We start from the raw sequence: 20,437 nt of genomic DNA, 5'->3' as shown, positions 1-20,437 counted from the left end.
TATTGACTTTATGGGTCCATTTCCAAAATCTCATAATAATTTCTACATTCTCGTTGCCATTGATTATGTATCTAAATGGGCGGAAGCACAAGCTCTCCCAACTAATGATGCACGAGTTGTAGTCAACTTTTTAAAACATCTTTTTGCAAGGTTCGGAACACCGAAAGCTTTAATAAGTGATCGGGGTACTCATTTTTGTAATAATCAACTTGAGAAAGTTCTCAAAAGATGTGGAGTAACTCATAAAATCTCCACCGCTTATCATCCACAAACAAGTGGACAAGTTGAAAATATCAACCGAGCTTTAAAACGTATTCTAGAGAAAACCGTATGATCAAATCCGAAGGAATGGTCCATGAAATTGGAGGATGCACTCTGGGCTTTTAGAACAGCCTACAAAACTCCAATTGGAACCACACCTTTTAAACTCGTTTACGGAAAAGCATGTCACCTTCCAGTAGAAATTGAACACAAAGCATTTTGGGCTTTAAAGACATGTAATCTTGATTTACATGAATCCGGACGTCTACGATTAAGTCAATTAAACTAATTAGAAGAATTGAGACATGAAGCATATGAAAATTCGTTAATCTATAAGGAAAGAACGAAGAAATGGCATGATAAAAGAATCAGAAGTTCAAAAGAATTTAAGGAAGGAGATAAAGTTCTTCTTTTCAATTCACGATTCAAGCTATTTCCTGGAAAATTGAAATCAAGATGGTCTGGACCATTTATAGTCAAAAAGTTTTCCCATACGGAACAATAGAGTTAATAAATTCAAATGGGATTGAATTTAAAGTTAATGGTCACAGAGTTAAACATTACATACATGGTCCGATGGAAGTTGACAATGAAGTCAATCATAATTTCACCACCCAAGAAAACCTTCTAAATGAAAACATAAATATGTTATCAACAACATATGAAAAATCAAAATTGAAAAATGGGGAGGATTCAAATTGGAGTGATTTTCTATACAAACCTCTCATTCCAAGAAACGAAGAAAAATGTGAACAAGAAGTTCAAATAGAAGTGAAAGAACCAAGAAAAGAACACCCGAAAAAGGTTTACAAACCAACTCGACTTACTAAAGCAGGAGATCCGGGTGAATTTATCATTTCTTGCTTGCTTAATGATAGTGCTATATATAATGGACTCGCAGATTTAGGAGCAAGTGCAAATATTATGCCTCTTTCCTTATACAAAAGATTAGGTATGGGAAAATTAAAACCAACCAAAATAGGTGTTCAATCGTTTGACCTAACCATTAAACACCCGGTTGGAATAGCAAATAATTTACTTGTTAACGTGGGAAGTTTGACCTTTGTTGCAAACTTCATAGTTATTAATATGGAGGAAAACCTTGATATTCCTCTAATTTTAGGTCGCCCATTTTTAGCAACCACCGAGGCGTTCATTGATGTAAGAGAAAGTAGAATGACACTTAGGGATGGTGATAAATCGATCACCTTTGTGAACCGAAAGTTTAGATCTCCACCAATCAAAACTGTTAAACCAATAAAAACGCATAAGTGTGGGGAAGATGAAGAAACACTTAATGATGATCTGATCACAAAGAACCCCGTTGATGATACGAAATAAGATGAACCCGTTTTTAACAGTTCAACGAAGAAACTTTATAAACGGATTCACGATGCTAGGATTAATTGAAACTTTAAGTTATGTAACCGATTAGTATCCAATTTATCGCCTAAAGAAAAGGCAATGTTAGTTGAATTTGTGAAAGTTACAGAGGAAATCAACAAATGGATTGAAGCAAAAGTCAGAGATATACAAGTTGTTGATGATCCAATTGAAAATAACGTTAATCACAATTTTAACACCACATCTAATTAAGTGTGGGGAGGTTCGAATCTTTTTAGGGTAATTTGTATTTCTGTTAGAGTTAGATATTCTGTTTTCGTGTAGTTCTCGAGAATGGAATCCGAATGGTCTTTCCCTAGCAGACCCTAAAGAACTAGTCTTCTCCCCCCATTCTGAATTTTTATTTTTTTAGGTTTTACGAGATGAAGAATTCCTTTGATCGGAACCATTGTCTAATGCTACATGCTATAATTACTAAACGTCATAATGACAAACTTTCGAGTGAACTGGTATCATAAATAAGAGAAAAAATGGACGGAGTAAGAAAAGAACTCATAAAAGATCATCATAAGATACATTTTGGAAAAGGAAAATCAAAATCCGCAACAAAAAGAAGAGCACGACACCTTGAAAGATGTTATAAATGCGGAAAATGGTCACACGAAGGTAAATGTTCAAATAATCAAACATATTCAAATACCGAATGTGTTACTCTATGCAGAGAAGGACCGTTTATATGTTTAGAATAAAAGATATTGAAGATTCGAGGTTATGCTTACGTAGCTATTGAGAACCAAATCACACGACTCTCCTATGAGTCGGCTAAAGCAGGTCTATGAGAATTCTTTCTCATAGGTAAGTATGTACAGTTTTTATTTTTATTTTTATTATTTTTAACCTTTTGATAATAAACGCTGAATCATTCGTTATAAAGTATTAAATTGATATTCAATAAGATTAGGTATGCGTAACCGAAATTATTGATATCATACAAAAATTTATTACATCACTGCGAAATTTACCGTTTATTCTTAAGGTATAAATATCTTTAATCAATCAACCCAAAATATTTTAAAAATTCGTCAGGAGTAAAACTAGGTAATATAGCCGAAATTACTTTACCGAAAAGAGGGGCGTATATTTTTGATAATATTTGATTGATTAAAGTGGGATAAAAGACCAAAAAGATTTTTTTACTTTGTTTTTAAAATTAATATTAAATTATTATTGTAAACTTTTTAAAATCAATATAATTAAGTTTGTAAATATTTTAAAAAATTAATAATTTTAATATAAGTTTGTATGTATAAAAACAAAAATATAATATAAATTTGGTGTGAATTTTTAATGAATTTTTAATTTTATGCATTTTAAATTAAAGTTTGGTGTGAATTTAAAAACAAAAATTTACTTTATTTCATTAAGTTAAAAAAGTGATTTCTAAACATTCGTCGTGAGTTGAAAACTAGGTCGTTGAACCGAAATTGTTTTACCCGAGGGCTGGACGAGAAATTTTATTATCATTATTTTTAATCTTATTGATCTAAAGTATGCCAAAAGCATTTAAAAAAAAAACGCCAATATGTTTGGAAACTTTGGTAAAATTTAATCATTCTTCTACGCTAATCACCCTCAATAATTTAAACTGTTACTGATTTCTTGCAAATGAGGGCATTGCAAGATCTTAAGTGTGGGAAGGGGTTAAATTCTTTCGAATTTTTAAAATTCTAACTTATACACTTGGTTACCATTAAAAATACTAGTAACGCAGTAGTTGTATTAGAATCTAGTGCTCTCTGATAATAAAGAACAGCCCTAGTCTTATATACTGACTACACAATTCTAGTAAAATTTTTAAAAAATTTCAAATAAATGAATTCAAAATCATGTTTATACATATTTATGAATGGTAAAACTAGGTATTAATACCGAAATTAATGTTACCTCGGAAAGGACATAAATTGATAAACAAACCAAAATGTTAGAATTCATTTAAAATGAAATAGAGGACAATAAAAAGGCAAAGAAAGAAAAATAAAAGCCAAGTGCGGGAAAAATTTACCAAGTTATTTAAAACATATATCACATATTTTTGTACAAATAACTGAAGATACTTTTGTTTTGAATAATTTTATCAGTTTTACCCAATTTCTTATAATATATTTGAAAGAAAAGATGGATCTACACGATGAATCAATTCCATCATTAAAAGAAAGTAAAGTCTTCCGAAAAAGACACGCGCTTCTTGATTTAGGTCAGGAAGCTGTCGTCCAGACCAGTTGTAGAGTCTACGAAAAACCTTGAAAAGTTTTCTCGAAAATCAGCTGGAAATTCACGGACCTCAGCATCAAACAGGGTCGCCAAGTGGTCAGACTTATCCTAACCATGAGAGGATCTGTCTCGTAAAATGGGGAGGGCACCGTGCAAATTAGCTTGATAAGACTAATGAATCAGATCCCCAGAAAGGATAATCTCCTTAAAGATCAAAAATTAGTTTTTAAGCCTGATATTACTCAATCCTAGAGATTGACTTTTAAAGATTGAGAATTACAAACTCATGGAATTCAATGATATCTAAACTCGAGCTTGAACGAGAAAATATTTTGATCAAAATTACAAACCGATTTGTTTTCTGAAAACCCATTTTTAATGCGTTCATTACCATTGAACGTAAAATCCTAGGAATTCACCTGGAATTCATTAGGTCACCTGAACCAAATCGGGTGTCAACCGTAAGAACGGTAGTTGCATAGCATGGTCAAATACAGGACCTTGTGCCAGACCGAAAAACTATAGGGTGATCTTTACTATTGCTCCTACAAAGGATAGTAATTGCATCCGATACGTTATAAACCATAATTAAAAGCATGTCAGGGAATATTGCCTTAACATTTGCTTGTTCAACGCTTTCCTTTACAACCGAACGGTAGTTTACCGAAAGGTAATATACGGAGCAAGTATACTGGACGTGTTGCTTTCCTAATACAAGGTTAGAAAGTAGGTGACACAAAACCATAAGTTTTGAGCTAAAATTTTCAAATCTGAAACCCACAAAACCCAAAAAAACAATTTTGCAAACACCGGTGAAGGGTTATTCCGGAAAACTTATCTAGGGTAAAAGCTAGATTGAATTTTCAAAAGATCAAATATTTTCATAAAGATCCAATTTCCTTAAGGATCTAAATTTTTATAGTCATGTGGGACTGTAAACCACATCGTTACTACCATTGTTCATACCGCCGTATAGAAATCACTGATGTACAAAGTGTGAAAAAAATAAAGAAGTGATTCTAGTATTTTTATTTCAAGACTATATTGCTTGAGGACAAGCAACGCTCAAGTGTGGGAATATTTGATAATGCTAAAAACGAACATATATTTCATAGCATTATCCCTCAAGAAAGACAAGCTTTTAGTTGCAATTGTTCTATTTAAAGTAATATTCGTTTAAATAATAAAAGGTGAAGACAAAAGACAGATTCGCGAATTGAAGAAGCAAACGACCAAAAAGCTCAAAAGTACAAAGTACAATCAAAGTGGTTCAAATTATTGATGACAAACGTCTCAAAATTACAAGAGTACAAGACGCAAAATGCAAAATACAAGATATTAAATTGTACGCAAGGACGTTCGAAAATCCGGAACCGGGACTAGAGTCAACTCTCAACGCTCGACGCAACGGACTAAAAATTATAAGTCAACTATGCATATAAATATAATATAATATATAAATAATTCTTATAAATTATTTATATATTATATTATTTATTAAAAGTGTCGGCAAGCTAGGAGCCAAACTCACCTGAGCTGGAAAAAGAGGCCATACGATCGTATGGCCTGGAAGCCTAAATCCCATGCGATCGCATGGTGAATAGTAACTGGCCACATCCCTATAAATTTCGCAGTTTGGTTGAACAACAAACACATCTTTTTTTTCTCTCTCTTACTCTCAACGTATATATATATATATATATATATATATATATATATATATATATATATATATAGATATATATATATATATATATATATATATATATATATATATATGTATTTATATATATATATATATATATATATATATATATATATATATATATATATTAATTTTAATTTTAAATTCTAATAATAATAAGGGTATGTTAGCGAATGTTGTAAGGGTGTAAGTCGAAATTCTGTCCGTGTAACGCTACGCTATTTTTAATCATTGTAAGTTATGTTCAACCTTTTTAAATTAATGTCTCGTAGCTAAGTTATTATTATGCTTATTTAAGGCGAAGTAATTGTGATGTTGGGCTAAATTTTAAAATTTGGTAATTGGGCTTTGGACCATAATTGGAGTTTGGATAAAAGAACGACACTTGTAGAAATTAGACTATGGGCTATTAATGGGTTTTATATTAACTTAACGATACCTCGTTAATTTAATATAAAGGTTATAATTTGACTTATCTATAAATAACCACATACGCTTAATCGGGTACGGTGGGTGGGATATCAATAAACACCAATAATTGTTCATTTTACAGGACACGGAACTGGATTAATAGTTAATGGACTAGTTGAAACAGGGGTGGATTACATTCAAGGGTAATTGGTGTAATTGTTAACAAAGTAGTAAAACCTTGGACTACACGCAGTCGATAACCTGGTGTATTCATTAAACAAAGTATTAAGACCTTGTTACAATTCGAATCCCCAATTAGTTGGAATATTTGACTTCGGGAATAAGAATAATTTGACGAAGACTTCCGCACTTTATGATTATGACTGATGGACTATTATGGACAAATCCGTATGGACATAATGAATAATCCAGGATAAAGAACAATTAACCCATGGTAATAAACTAAAATCAACACGTCAAACATCATGATTACGGAAGTTTAAATAAGCATAATTCCTTTATTTCATATTTAATTTCCTTTATTTCATATTTAATTGCACTTTTAATTATCGCACTTCAATTTATTGTCATTTTAATTATCGTACTTTTTAATTATCGCAATTTTATTTACCGTTATTTTATTTATCGCACTTTAATTTATCGCACTTTAATTATTGTCATTTACCTTACGCTTTAAAGTAAGTTATATTTATTTTTAATATTTTACATTAGGTTTTAACTGCGACTAAATTTTTAAAATCGACAAACCGGTCATTAAACGGTAAAAACCCCCTTTTATAATAATAATACTACTTATATATATTTTTGTATTTTTACAATTATAAGTTAAAAATATAGCGTTAAACTTGGCTAAGATCCCTGTGGAACGAACCGAACTTACTAAAAACTACACTACTGTACGATTAGGTACACTGCCTATAAGTGTTGTAGCAAGGTTTAGGTATATCCACTCTATAAATAAATAAATAACTTGTGTAAAATTGTATCGTATTTAATAGTATTTCCTTGTAAAAATATAACTATTTTGTATACACCTCTACGCACATCAATAATCTTAACGATAATAACGATAGTAATAATAATAACAATAACAATTTTTAATGATAATACCTTTTATTAATAACGATAATGATAATAATAATAATAATTAAATAATTATAACGACGATAATAAGGACGATAGTAATAATAATCATTTTAACAACAAATATACTAAAAGTAATAATAATTCAGTTGACTACATCGAAATCACACGAGTTCTAAATGAAAAGTTATTAATTTTTCATCAGCTTTCCAACGACATGCATATCATATATCTTATCCTAGTAGTATATGTATCTAATTCAGGATTCAACATAACCTATCTAACGACAATATCAAACGTACAATCATGCATAATCCTATATACTCGAGCACTAGTCAGGGATACACTAATGATATATAAAAGTTAAGTTATGAGTGCTCACGTATCAATATTGTGATTCAATATTGCAGGAAAGGTACGTAGACGCAACGGAGATGATAAACACTAGATTGGTCTCACGAACATACCCCCGAACCATACCCATAACCTCCATAGCTATAAACCATAATTTCCTTAGCTCTATCCCTTTCGAAAAATCCGTTTTGAAATCGCTCGCACATACCCTCGTCGTAGTATTTTATGTATAATATTAATAATAACACTCATAAATAATACTAGTACTATTATTAATAATATTAGGATTTATATTAGTAATATTATTATTAATAATAAATATAAGTGTATATAAATATAAGAGAGATCGATAGAGGATGCGAGATATGTACACTCAGTGAACCAGAAATTGATCAATTTATAGGATGTGAGCCACCAAACCACCCCATGCGATCGCATGGGGTTTGTGAGTGCAATCCATGCGATTGCATGGTCACCACAGCCAGCTGACATCCATTACTTCCTTGTGCCGACACTCGTATAATATTATTAAATATAATTAATTAATTAATAATCTATATAAATAATAATATATTATATAATATTTACGTGCATAGTTAACTTATAAAATTAGTTCCATTAACTTGGACGTTATCACTCGACTAATGTCCTGGTTCGTGTTTCTCGAAAGCATTTTCGTACATTTAGAAAACTAGTATTTTACGTTTCGTGATGCGTACCTTTATCAATAATTAGACTTAGCTATCTATAACTATATAACTTGAAGTATAATCTATACATTTGAGTGCTATGGTCATTTGCTTCTATAAATCATTGTCTAGTTGTTTATCAAAATACGTTTAACAATATCAAAACGTTTTATATTATACATTAACGCATTGTAAAGTATATATATATATATATATATATATATATATATATATATATATATATATATATATATATATATATTCTTATTTAAAAATATAATTTTGTACATCTAATATATAATTGAAGTATCTATTTAATAATATAACGTTTAGTTTTTCAAACCTAATTATATTTTAAGTTCATTTTAATCGTTTAAGTAATAGAAAATATTATGTCGTAACACGTTTACGTTTTTGCAACAATATATATATATATATATATATATATATATATATATATATATATATATATATATATATATATATATATATATATATATATATATATATATATATATATATATAATTTATAATACAAAGCTTTAATTGAGTTCTTTAAAACTTATGAACAAATTATCTTATAAAACATTTTTAATAATAAAGTTCTTTTAAAAAAATATTTTTGTACGTTTGAAACAACATTACATAAATATAAAAACTTTGTTTTCCAAAACTAAATATATTTAAGAATCATTTTACTAAAAAGGTTATAATAGTAGAAGTTGTTATATCGTAAAACGTTTTAGAAAAGTAAGATTAAATATACTCTTAATAGGTTTCAAGTTTTTAAATTAACGTTTGTTGGTGAAACATGAGATGAAGTCCAAAGGTTAGATAAACGTATGAAATCATCTTAATGTAAAATGTCGATATCCAACGTCTAAGTTATTTACATTCTACGTTCCAACTTTAAGATGAAAGTTAGAATAGTTTTCTTTTTAAAATTACGAGGAAAATGTTGTAAAACATGAATTGAAAATCAAATAAGAATGTCCACTAATATTTGTCTAGTACTTGATAATTGGCATTTTGTTCTCACTTGTAAATCACTTTACCATTTATTCTGAATACCGTTAAAAAGAAAGGTTTCCTAAATCAAAGTGGACCTCTCAACAGAGACTCGTAATCATACAATGTATATGATAAATCAATCATTTGATAGTATCTTCTAATTCAATCGATAAATATATTGAAATAAATACGTTCTTGTAAAGTATTATACGTTTAATACTTTGTTAATATTCTCAAGTTAAAACATATACATATACATATATATACATATTCATATCCGATTATATAATGATTCGTGAATCATCGGAATTTGGTCGAGGTTAAATAAATGTGTGAGCATAGTTTAAAATTTTTGATATTCAATATTACATACTTTGCTTATCGTGTCGTAAACATATAATGATTAAAGTTTAAATTTGTTCGGAAATTTCCTGGTCGTCACAATTATTGTGATTGTTGTTGAGATTGTTGGTTTGTGAAAATGGGATTTTAGGTACAATATTGTTGGTTGATATTATAGGGAATATGTTGTTGATAGTTTTGGTTGGTGAAGTATTGTTGATGTTGAATTTGTTGTGTATGTATGTTTGGAAACATACCGGCAAATGCATTAGATGGATTAGCATTTGCAAAGCGAGAAAACCCGATATTTTGTTGCGATTGATCAAGCAAATTTTGCATCATGTCGCGACCGACCGCATTCGGGTCTTGAACTTGCGGGCATTGTTTCGATTTGCCTTTGTTTGGGGTTTTTTTGGAACTCATTGTTTGGGAGAAAAAAAAGATTGTATAAAATGTAGAGATGAATGAAATAAATTGGAATGGAGTGTAGTTTTTAGTTGTGTAAAATGAGTAAATGGAATAATGGATTGTGGATTATATATAGTGTATAAATGAAAAAAATAAATAAATAAAAAAAAGATAACCGTTGCAAATAGCCGTTGGAATTTAATTTTTTATTTTTTTTATTTTCTAAACGGTCATTTTGTCCGAATTACTCCGTCCACATATATGATTCAAACGCACGAAAGAGAGCACGATGGGGTGGGTGGACACCTGGGCAGAGGCCTGGGCGGTGCCGTGCAATCGGCGCCCACAAGGGCGGTGGTGAGGATCGATCCGTTGGGACTACTCTCAACATGCCTTTTATGGGGTAGAAATTCAGATGAAAAGAAATAAAGGGTTAGAGATTTGGGTTGGGCCGATTTGGGATGATGACGATAACTCGAGTGTATTAGGTGTATCGAACATCATTAAATTTGAAAAGGAAAAATCTTAGGATTACACATTTTTGAATTAAAATTCGAGTTGGTTTGATGTGAATTGGTTGTGGCCTGGTCGGTGAATGAAATGGTTCGGTTTTGTTGGATAGGGTTGGGTTGGGTATATATCTATCTATATATATATATATATATATATATATATATATATATATATATATATAACAAAAAGGTTTTTATTTACATGTCAATTTGTGATTAAGTTGAATTAATTTTTCATTATAATTTAATATATACATATAGATAGATATATATTTACTTATATACGAATATAATAAATAAAAATATTATAATTAATTCAAGATTTTATCTACATAATTAGCATTTATGTCGGTTCCAAAGTGATACATGTTATCAATTAAAATTAAAAAAAATAATACTTCGTATGAAGTATAATTAGGAAATAGAACTTTTAATCAAATATTTAAATCATGACCTCATGATACTCATATTTTTTACGATCACATATATCTTTATTAAAATATACTTTTTATTTTAATAAACATAACAATCAATTTACTTTAAAAATTAATTATGCTTCATCACTACAATAATATATACAACATATATATTGTTAAATTAACGTATATGCGTATATGTTTGTGGCTCATCATCATTTATTAATTTAAATTAATAATTAATATCTATAATATTAAAAAATAATATTCATAGTACTACCTAAGGGAGCATTTCTTTTTAGCAATAAATATGAAAGTGATTGAATTTACAGTTTAAGTCCTTAAAATATTTATGAACACGCAAATATAACTATTATAATATTAATTATACATTGACGACTTCACCGAATACGATTATTTTGCTGAAATGACTAACAACTTATTTTACTGAAATGACTATCAATTTTTCTAAAATTAAACTCGCGGGTTACACTTTTATTTATAAAATAATTGTATATAATAGTTCCAAAATAATATAACTAATACTTTACTTATGTTTCATGACAAATTTTCATTGTACTCTAAATATTACGTAGTATATTATTTATATATTAAAAATATATTAATGGTGAGAAAGAAAATTGTAGACATTAAGTTACTAAAACTATTCACGGGCTCTTGAACTCAAAAGAACTTTTAAAATTCGTTAACACCACGGGCTCTTAAACTCCAAAGGAATTTTTAAAATTTGTCAATATCACTGACTCTTAAGTAATTTTAATACTTTTCCTATTTTTAGTATCGCTATTTACATACCAATATAAACTGCAAATTACATTTTTTGCACGATTTTTTATACACCCGTGCAACGCACGGGCTCAAAAACCTAGTGTGTGTATATATATATATATATATATATATATATATATACATATATATATATATATATATATATATATATATATATATATATATATATATATATATATATATATATATATATATATAGTGAAAGGATCTGGAGAGAACTAAGGGTGTGAGAGAACCTAAAGAATTCACATATTAATACACATTCACCAACCATATGCACTTATTCTTTAAAAAAATCAAAATTTTCTTTTTTTTCGAAACTTTTTCTAAATTTTTTTTTAAATCGACGTCAGTACAGACTGACTGTCACGTCAGCAGACCGACTGCCACGTCAGCAGACTGACTCACACGTCAGCACAGACTGACTGCCACGTCACCAGACTGACTGCCACGTCAGCAGACTGACTGCCACGTCAGCCATGCTGACTGCCAGTCTGCTGACGTGAAATTTTTAAAGAAAATAAAAAAAAAATTAGAATTTTTTTTAAAATTTTTTAATTTTTTTTTTCCAAACAATAGATGAATATGATAGGTGTGTGTGCATTCATATGTGATTTTCTGAGTTCTCTATCACCCTTAGTTTTCTCTGAATCCTCACCATATATATATATATATATATATATATATATATATATATATATATATATATATATATATATATATATATAATCAAGAGGGAAGCACTTTTTTGGGGAAGTGGGGTGAAGTAATTTTTTTTCATTTTTTGAAAAAACTTTGTTCACGGACATTATAGATTAGATGAAAATATGAACATTTAAAAAAGACACTTTGTGATGAATGTCATTATTTTGGCGGGAAAACGCTCGAAGAAAAAAATAAAAACATTCAATGTTTTGAATGTTTTGTTGCTGAGTTTTTCTTAAGGGGTTAGAAATTAGGGTTTAGAAATTAGGGGGTTATAAATTAGGGTTTAGCTATTAGTGTTTAGAAATTAGGGTTTTAGATTTTGAAATTAGGGTTTAGGGTTTAGAAATTAGGGTTTAGATTGAACATTTTAACACGAACGGTTTAGAGTTTAGGGTTTAGGGTTTTGGGTTGAGGGTTTACGGAGTAAACTCGAAAACCCTAAACCCTAAACCATAAACTCTAAATCGGGCTAAATTCGAGAAAAACACTTCACACAAGATGAAAACAAAACGATTCAAATAAACTCAGCAGCAAAACATTCATTGCATTGAATGTTTTTCTTTTTTTCTTCGAGCGTTTTTCCGCCAAAATAATGACATTCATCACAAAGTGTCTTTTTTAAATGTTCATATTTTTATCTAATCTATAATGTTCGTGAACAAAGTTTTTTCAAAAAACGAAAAAATAAAAAAAATAATTTGCTTCCCCCTTCCCCCTAAAAAGTGCTTCCCTCTTGATTATGACCCTATATATATATATATATATATATATATATATATATATATATATATATATATATATATATATATATATATATATATATATATATATATATATATATATATATATATATATATATATATATACATAGCCAAAAGTTCAAACGAGAACCAAAAAAATGGCGAGAACTACGAGAACCATTAAATTACAAGGTTTTTCAAATTTGAGTAGGTTGAATCACATATAAATGTTAATTGAGAGTAAGATTGAACAAAAAATAGTTTGAAAAAACCTATAGTTAACTTTATAATGAAACATATATTTCCTCGTTCGCATGTGCAGATGTGTTTGTGTAACAGGCGAACATTTCTTATAATTCACAATTGAACATGTAATTTGTGGTTGTGAACATTTTTTTGCCAATGATATGAACATTAGATACCACTTATATGCAATATGTTGAATATAAATGCATATAAACCATGTAATCAAAGAGTTCTCGCAGTTCTCGCTATTTTTGTGGTTCTCATCTGAACCATATATATATATATATATACATATATATATATATATATATATATATATATTGGTTCATCTACATTGAACCTTAATATACATAAGGTATGAAGTCACTCTTTTATTGACACATATCCACTTAAAATGAAAGAAAATTTTTAAAGAAAAGGGTATTATAGTCAAAATGAAAAATAAAAAATAATGTGAATTAATATAATAACTATATTGTATACATCGAACTAGTCGAGTTCTCTCTATCCCTTCAAATAGTTTTCTCCCACGTTTTAAACGTCACTCTTCTGACCACCATTTGGCACTCGTCCGACCACCGGTTTTTTGCCGGTGGTCCGGTTACCTTTTATTTTCCTCGTTTTTTTAAGTTCACTTATTTCTTTTCTCTCTTTTCCTTCGTTGTAATAGTTTTTTGAGCTCCGGTAAACATTATTGTCATCACTTTGATTCTCAGGCGATGAATGCTTTTGGATCAGTGATTTTTCTAGTCTCTTAACCTGTGCCGGAGTTCTCTCCTGTTCCGACGATTGTGATTTTCAGACGAGGGTGTCATTAGATGACCATTAATTAATTCTACAACAATTTATTGATGATAAACCCCAAATGATTGTATCAACTTTGAGTTTATCAATGTATCAAATATATATATATATATATATATATATATATATATATATATATATATATATATATATATATATATATATATATATATATATATATATATATATATATATCAACGCATCAATGTACATCAATCAACTTTTAGTTGTGCATCAGATACTCTTGTTTGCTACTGGTTTTATTGGGTTGTGCATCACATAATTATTTGAGATATACATTTTTTCGCACCATTAATATCTTTATAATATATAAATTATATACTACGTAATATTTAGAGTACATTAAAATTTGTCATGGAACGTAACATTAGTAAGTATAAGTTATGTTACTTTAGAATTATTATATACCATTATTTTTTAAATAAAAATGTAACCCGAGAGTTTAATTTTAGAAAAAATTGTTAGTCATTTCAGTAAAATAATGATACTAGGAGAAGTCGGCATGTATAATTAATATTATAGTAGTTATATTTGCGTGTTCATAAATATTATAAGAACTTAAACTGAAAATTCAAATAACTTCCTTATTTATTGCTAAAAAGAATGCTCCGTTGGTATTGCATCGAAGCTCCATTTCGTATACAATTTATTACGTTTTGTTCGTATAATTATTTCGAGTTGAACATTGATGACGGTGGAACCTAACTCGCGGCAAATATAAAGATAAATTCGTTAAAAAATTTTGGTGGGTTTTGTTTGGTGGGATAATATTCAATAGTGAATTTAACTTTTATACCCATGAAATTTTCTTTTATACCCATAATAAATTACAATTAGTACCCAAGTGTGAGGGGATATATATATATATATATATATATATATATATATATATATATATATATATATATATATATATATATATATATATATATATATATATATATTCACAACCCCAACTTTTTCGACTAGTTTATTTAACTTAACTTCCATGATATAAAATTTCCAGCTTAACAAGTAAATTTGATGAATTAGATCTTGGTTTTTTTAGGATTTGTAAGACTCTAAGGTTATAATTAAGTCTTGTTTAATCAAGAGTTGTCTTGCACATTTGCACAATGTCTTGAAACCCTAACTTATCACCATAAATCCTAGATTTTTGTAAATTTACACCCTTATATATAATAACTTAATAAATAAAGTTATTAATCAAATACTTAAACTTATAACTAATTCACTTTGACATCAGATCATAAGTTATGACATTTCCACACTTAATCACTCTCACACCTAGACTTGATCAATTTATACTTAGCCATTACTTCCATTTAGCCAACTTTAATCTATCTTGATTAAGACCTAATACAAGCATACTTTCTAAACCTTAACCATACAATTAATAGCTCAAATCATACTCTAGGTAATTACACAAACATATGTGCACTTAAAAGAAAAAAATCAACAAAATATCTTCCTCCCATTATCATCAAAACCGCCACCATCATCATCATCATCATCATAAGCAACCATGAACCATGAAATCTTCCTCAAAAAGCCATGCAAACAATTAATTTCTCATGCAAAACACCATGATTATGTTTTGCATGATCATTAATGAAGAACTTGCAAGTCACTTCTTCCATTTCTTCTTCCTTTGCCACATCTCACTCCCATCTCTCTATATATATCCTCTCAAACTCTCTTCTGCACTCAATTGCTCACTTCTTTCACTCACATACACTTAAAGTTCCAGCTCTAGACATAATCTTCATCATATTCTTGAACCTAGAAGAACCTTTCTCTTTAAGGTATAACTATCTACTTCAATTCTACCACCATTTCTAGCCATCTTCAAGATAAACAAAGGTGTAAAGGCTTGATCTAGAGTGTTAAATCACTTGATGATGATCACATGGCTATCCTTAATCTTGATGAAAGATACTAATCTTATGTTTCAAGCATGTCTAAGAACTTAAAAGATCTTATGTAACACCCCATTTTTTCCCGTACATGATTTACAGCTGTATCGCGTATGTACGATAGGTGTATGATGGAAATGAGACATGTTCGTGCGTTAAAGTTCTTGTATGCGAAAAGTGATCAGACCAAGTTAAAGGTCGCGGCGCGGAGGTATGGGTCGCGGCGCGACATCACAAACAAATCAGGATCAGGAGGCACGGTAAGGAAGGCACCAGACCATGCCTTGGGTCGCGACGCGACAGAAAGTGCCGTGTCGTGACATTCAGCTGATTTCAATTCCTGGAGGCATGTTAAGGAAACCACCAGAATATGTTATAGGTCGCGGCGCGACGATTAAGGCCGCAGTGTGGCATTCTGGGCGAGCTGGTACCAGATTTGCAATTTTAAAGGATATTCGAGGGCATTTTGGTTATTTCGCGTATGTGCCATATTTGGGATCTTAAATCCCATCCACTCATCTTTTTCTTTTATTTATTTTTCCTTTTCTTTCTATTTTCCTCTCAAAAACTTCAAACCCCAAATTGATTCAAAGGGATTTTTGAAAAGGAAGAAGCGGGTTTTGATCGAAAGTGTAAGAGACAAGTTTGTTCTCCTCGTTCTTAGCTACAAGGTGATACTAGCGGTAAGCTCTAACTCCGAAATTCATTTTTGTGTTCATCATTCAAATTTAGGGCTTTTGATTGTATGTTCATACATGGAACCCCACTAGTTGTTAATGGAAGGTAATAACTAGGATTCGGGTTTATTAGTGATGAAGGCGGGTTTTGAGTTGGTTGATGATTTAGCCTTGATTAGGGCTTTAAATTGAGTGTAATCACTATGATTAGTGATTATGAAAGTATCGGAAACCATTTGAGGTGTTTTGGTTGACTAATTTTGAAATGGGTTAAAATTAGGGTTTTGGTGTCAAATTAGGCAAGATAAGTGTTTAACACTTGTGTTTGGGTTAAATTGGCATATTAGGACCATTGTCACTAGTGTTAGTGATTATTGGTTAGTTTGGGCGCGTCTTGGACTTGGAAGTGCAATTGGGTCGAATTTGCACTAATTGTAAATATGGGTTGGTTTGTGCTCCACCCTAATTTTGTTGTTTGTTATGTGATAAATGGAATATGTACATTCCATCGGCGAGTTGCGGATTATTCAGTGGCATTCATTAAGGCGACAAGGTGAGTGTTAATATCCTATGTGCATATATATATATATATATATATATATATATATATATATATATATATATATATATATATATATATATATATATATATATATATATATGTGTGTAGGATGGGTGCGGGTCGGGTGAAGTGATTCTCGGCTATAGAGCTCACTTCACATATAGGTGGATTTGATGGACTTGTGTATAGGTCCAATTGGCATTGTTGTGCGTTTTGGTTGACACCCTTCGGCGTAGTGCACACTTTGTGTGTACGTTATCACATATGCTTGTGATGTGGATTATACAACCCCAATGGCGAAGGGTTAGTATTGAGTTGTGATTGGAGAAGTGGATCACGTGTGGATGCGGATTCACGATGACGCGTGTAGCTTCGGTCATCTTATTGAGAAAGTGAGTCTCGTGTAGTTCGGATTCACGATGACTCGTGTAGTTCGGTCATCTTATTGAGGTAGTGATCGTGTATGGTTGCGGATTACTAAGGCTCGTGTAGTTTAGCCAACCTCGATGTTGTTGTGTGATTGAAGATAGTAGTCTCGTGTGGATGCAGATCTACTAAGGCTCGTGTAGTTCGGCCAATCTTCATTTTGGTAATTGGTAATCGGTTTTGGTATTGGGTTAAGGGGTTAACCTTGGACGTTTATATATTGTTTTTTATATATATTGTCGTATTGTTGTGTTGTAGCTAACCCTCCGGGTGTAGCTTATTGGCGTTGTTCACATCGTCGTTGGTGAACTTATATTTGTTGTTATTTTAGCTTGTTGCTTAGTGATCGTACGGTATGCTTAGCTTAGCTTTCCTTTATGCTTGGATGCTCCGGTATGCGTTATTTAATTTCTTGTGTGGCGTGTCCATTTTATGCATATATATGTATGTAGTATATTCTCACTCACTAAGTGTTAGCTTACCCTCTCGTTGTTTTCATTTTTATAGATTGACTTGGAGGCGGTGGCTCGGGTAAGCGTGAGGACTAGTGGACTCGCGTAGTTTGCTTTAGAAGACGTGCTTTTGGACTTATTAGGATTGGGTAGCGTATTCCCAATCACCATGCTCGGTTTTGTTGGAAGTTAAAATAGTCTGGTCGTGTTTACCCGTTCGGATATTTAAACTAATGTAATAAATGTTTTAAAAGTTTATTGAACTTATTAATTGTGTTCAAGATGTTTTGGAAACATAATTGGGACCAAATTATTAATGTATTAAAGAAAAAAAATTTACGGGCCGGTTTAAATACGGGTTGGGTTGTTTCAAGTGGTATCAGAGCCTGGTCTAAGGGATTTAGGCGACTTGAGATAGGTGCCTAGACTTAGACTTTTGTGTGTGCTTATTTGTTACGGGACTTGTAGGTAAACGGGTCGGAACAGAATATAGTTAGTGCCTTATTTGTAGGTGGACTAACTAGGATTTTTGGCTCGTGTTGTGATGCTATTTCCTTGCGTGTGTTTATATCGCGTAGAATTTTCATTGTGTTGGTTATATCATCTAGCGAGGCGGTCATTGTACTAACGAGTTGATACGGCGTGTGTGCGTAATAAGGACTTGTAAACCTTATTACGGGTGCAAATCGTGTCTAACAAGTGATGTACGACGAGTGTTTAGTAAGATGGAGCGTTGTCTTAAGAGCTTCATGAGGACTAAACCTTCGATGTATGATGGGAAACCGGATCCTTTGGTAAGCACCACATGGATCTCGGATGTCGAAGGATGTTTTCGCACTATTGAATGCCCTCCCGAGAAAAAGACGAGAATCGCTACTATTTTGTTGCAGGGTAGGGCAAGGGATTGGTTGGATGGTAAGATTGATCTTGTCGGTGGTGAAACGTTTATGACTTTATCGTGGGACGAATTTAAGTAGGAATTCTTCGAGGAGTTCCGGACTTCAGCCGATTTGTGGGAGTTGCGTAATGAGTTACAAAATTTGCGACAAGGATCTATGGATTTGAATACTCTCAAGACGACCTTTATGGCGAAGGCTCGTTTTTGCCCGGAGTATTTGGGGAATGATCGTTTGTTGATGGGGGATTTCTATCGGACCTTGAATGATGACTTGAAGAGTAAAATTAGCAGGGGTCAAATGAAAAATTGTTTGCGGAATTATTCGACTTGGCTAGAGGTTTCGAGTCGTATTCGCGATCCAAGAAGGGTGAACTTTCAAGTGAGAAAAGGGTTGTTTCGTATGGTGCTCCAAGTAAGAGGACTAAGGGTCCGAGTGTGAGCACGGGTGGTACGCGGACGAGTATATCGGACTCTAGCATGCCTAGATGTTATAATTGTGGCGTGAGGGGTCACAAATCTTGGGAATGTTCGGTGCCAAAGGGTGATGGCATGGTGTGCTTCATTTGCCAAGAAGAAGGACATCGTAAGTCGGAATGTCCCAAGTTAGCGGGGACGGGTGTGGCGAGGTGACGTTAAGGTACGTTTCATTTTAATAAATATGCCCTTTAATTATTTATTATGTGCCGTTGAGTTTGAGTTATTAGATGCATTGTGTTGTGCAAGTTATTGATATGGGTGACGTTCCTAATGGAAGTACCCTATGGTGACGTTTGATTGTCGGGCGAAGGGCGTAAGGCTTGGCGCAACCAAGCATTCCTTAGTATTTGAGAAATGTTTCTACCAAGCCATGGAAATGGGTTTTGGTGTTCGGTTGTTAAGAGCGTGTTTGCTTTTGTGTTGAAGTTGATGAATCATGCGGTTCGACAGGTTGGATGAAGCCCGAGAAATCGAGTGTTGATCTCTGATATCGCATATTTCATACGCGTTTTCCTTAGCGATATCGGGTACATTTTGGTCCTTTTGGATACGATTTGGTGATATTTTGATAAGAGTTGTGAAAGTTCGAGTTCTAAGATCAAGGAGATGAATTTTGAAGATATTTAATGGTTTTTAGTGATTTTATATGAAAGCAAGTGAAAGATATTGGTTTGATTCGAGTTTGGTTCGAAAACAGGTGATTTTAGTGAGTTTTCAGCTCAGATTCAGCAAAAAGAGGTCTGGAGCGCCGCTCCAAAAGGTGGCGCGCCGCTCCAATGGGCATACAAATTAGTTTGACAGTTTTCAGGAATCCAGAAGTCAGATCATAGCTATATGGCATGCCGCGCAGGGTATCAGCGCGCCGCGCGGGT

Source organism: Rutidosis leptorrhynchoides, chromosome 2 (genome assembly GCF_046630445.1).
Source record: "Rutidosis leptorrhynchoides isolate AG116_Rl617_1_P2 chromosome 2, CSIRO_AGI_Rlap_v1, whole genome shotgun sequence".
Lineage (NCBI taxonomy): Eukaryota > Viridiplantae > Streptophyta > Magnoliopsida > Asterales > Asteraceae > Rutidosis > Rutidosis leptorrhynchoides.
This window is presented reverse-complemented; position numbering follows the sequence as displayed.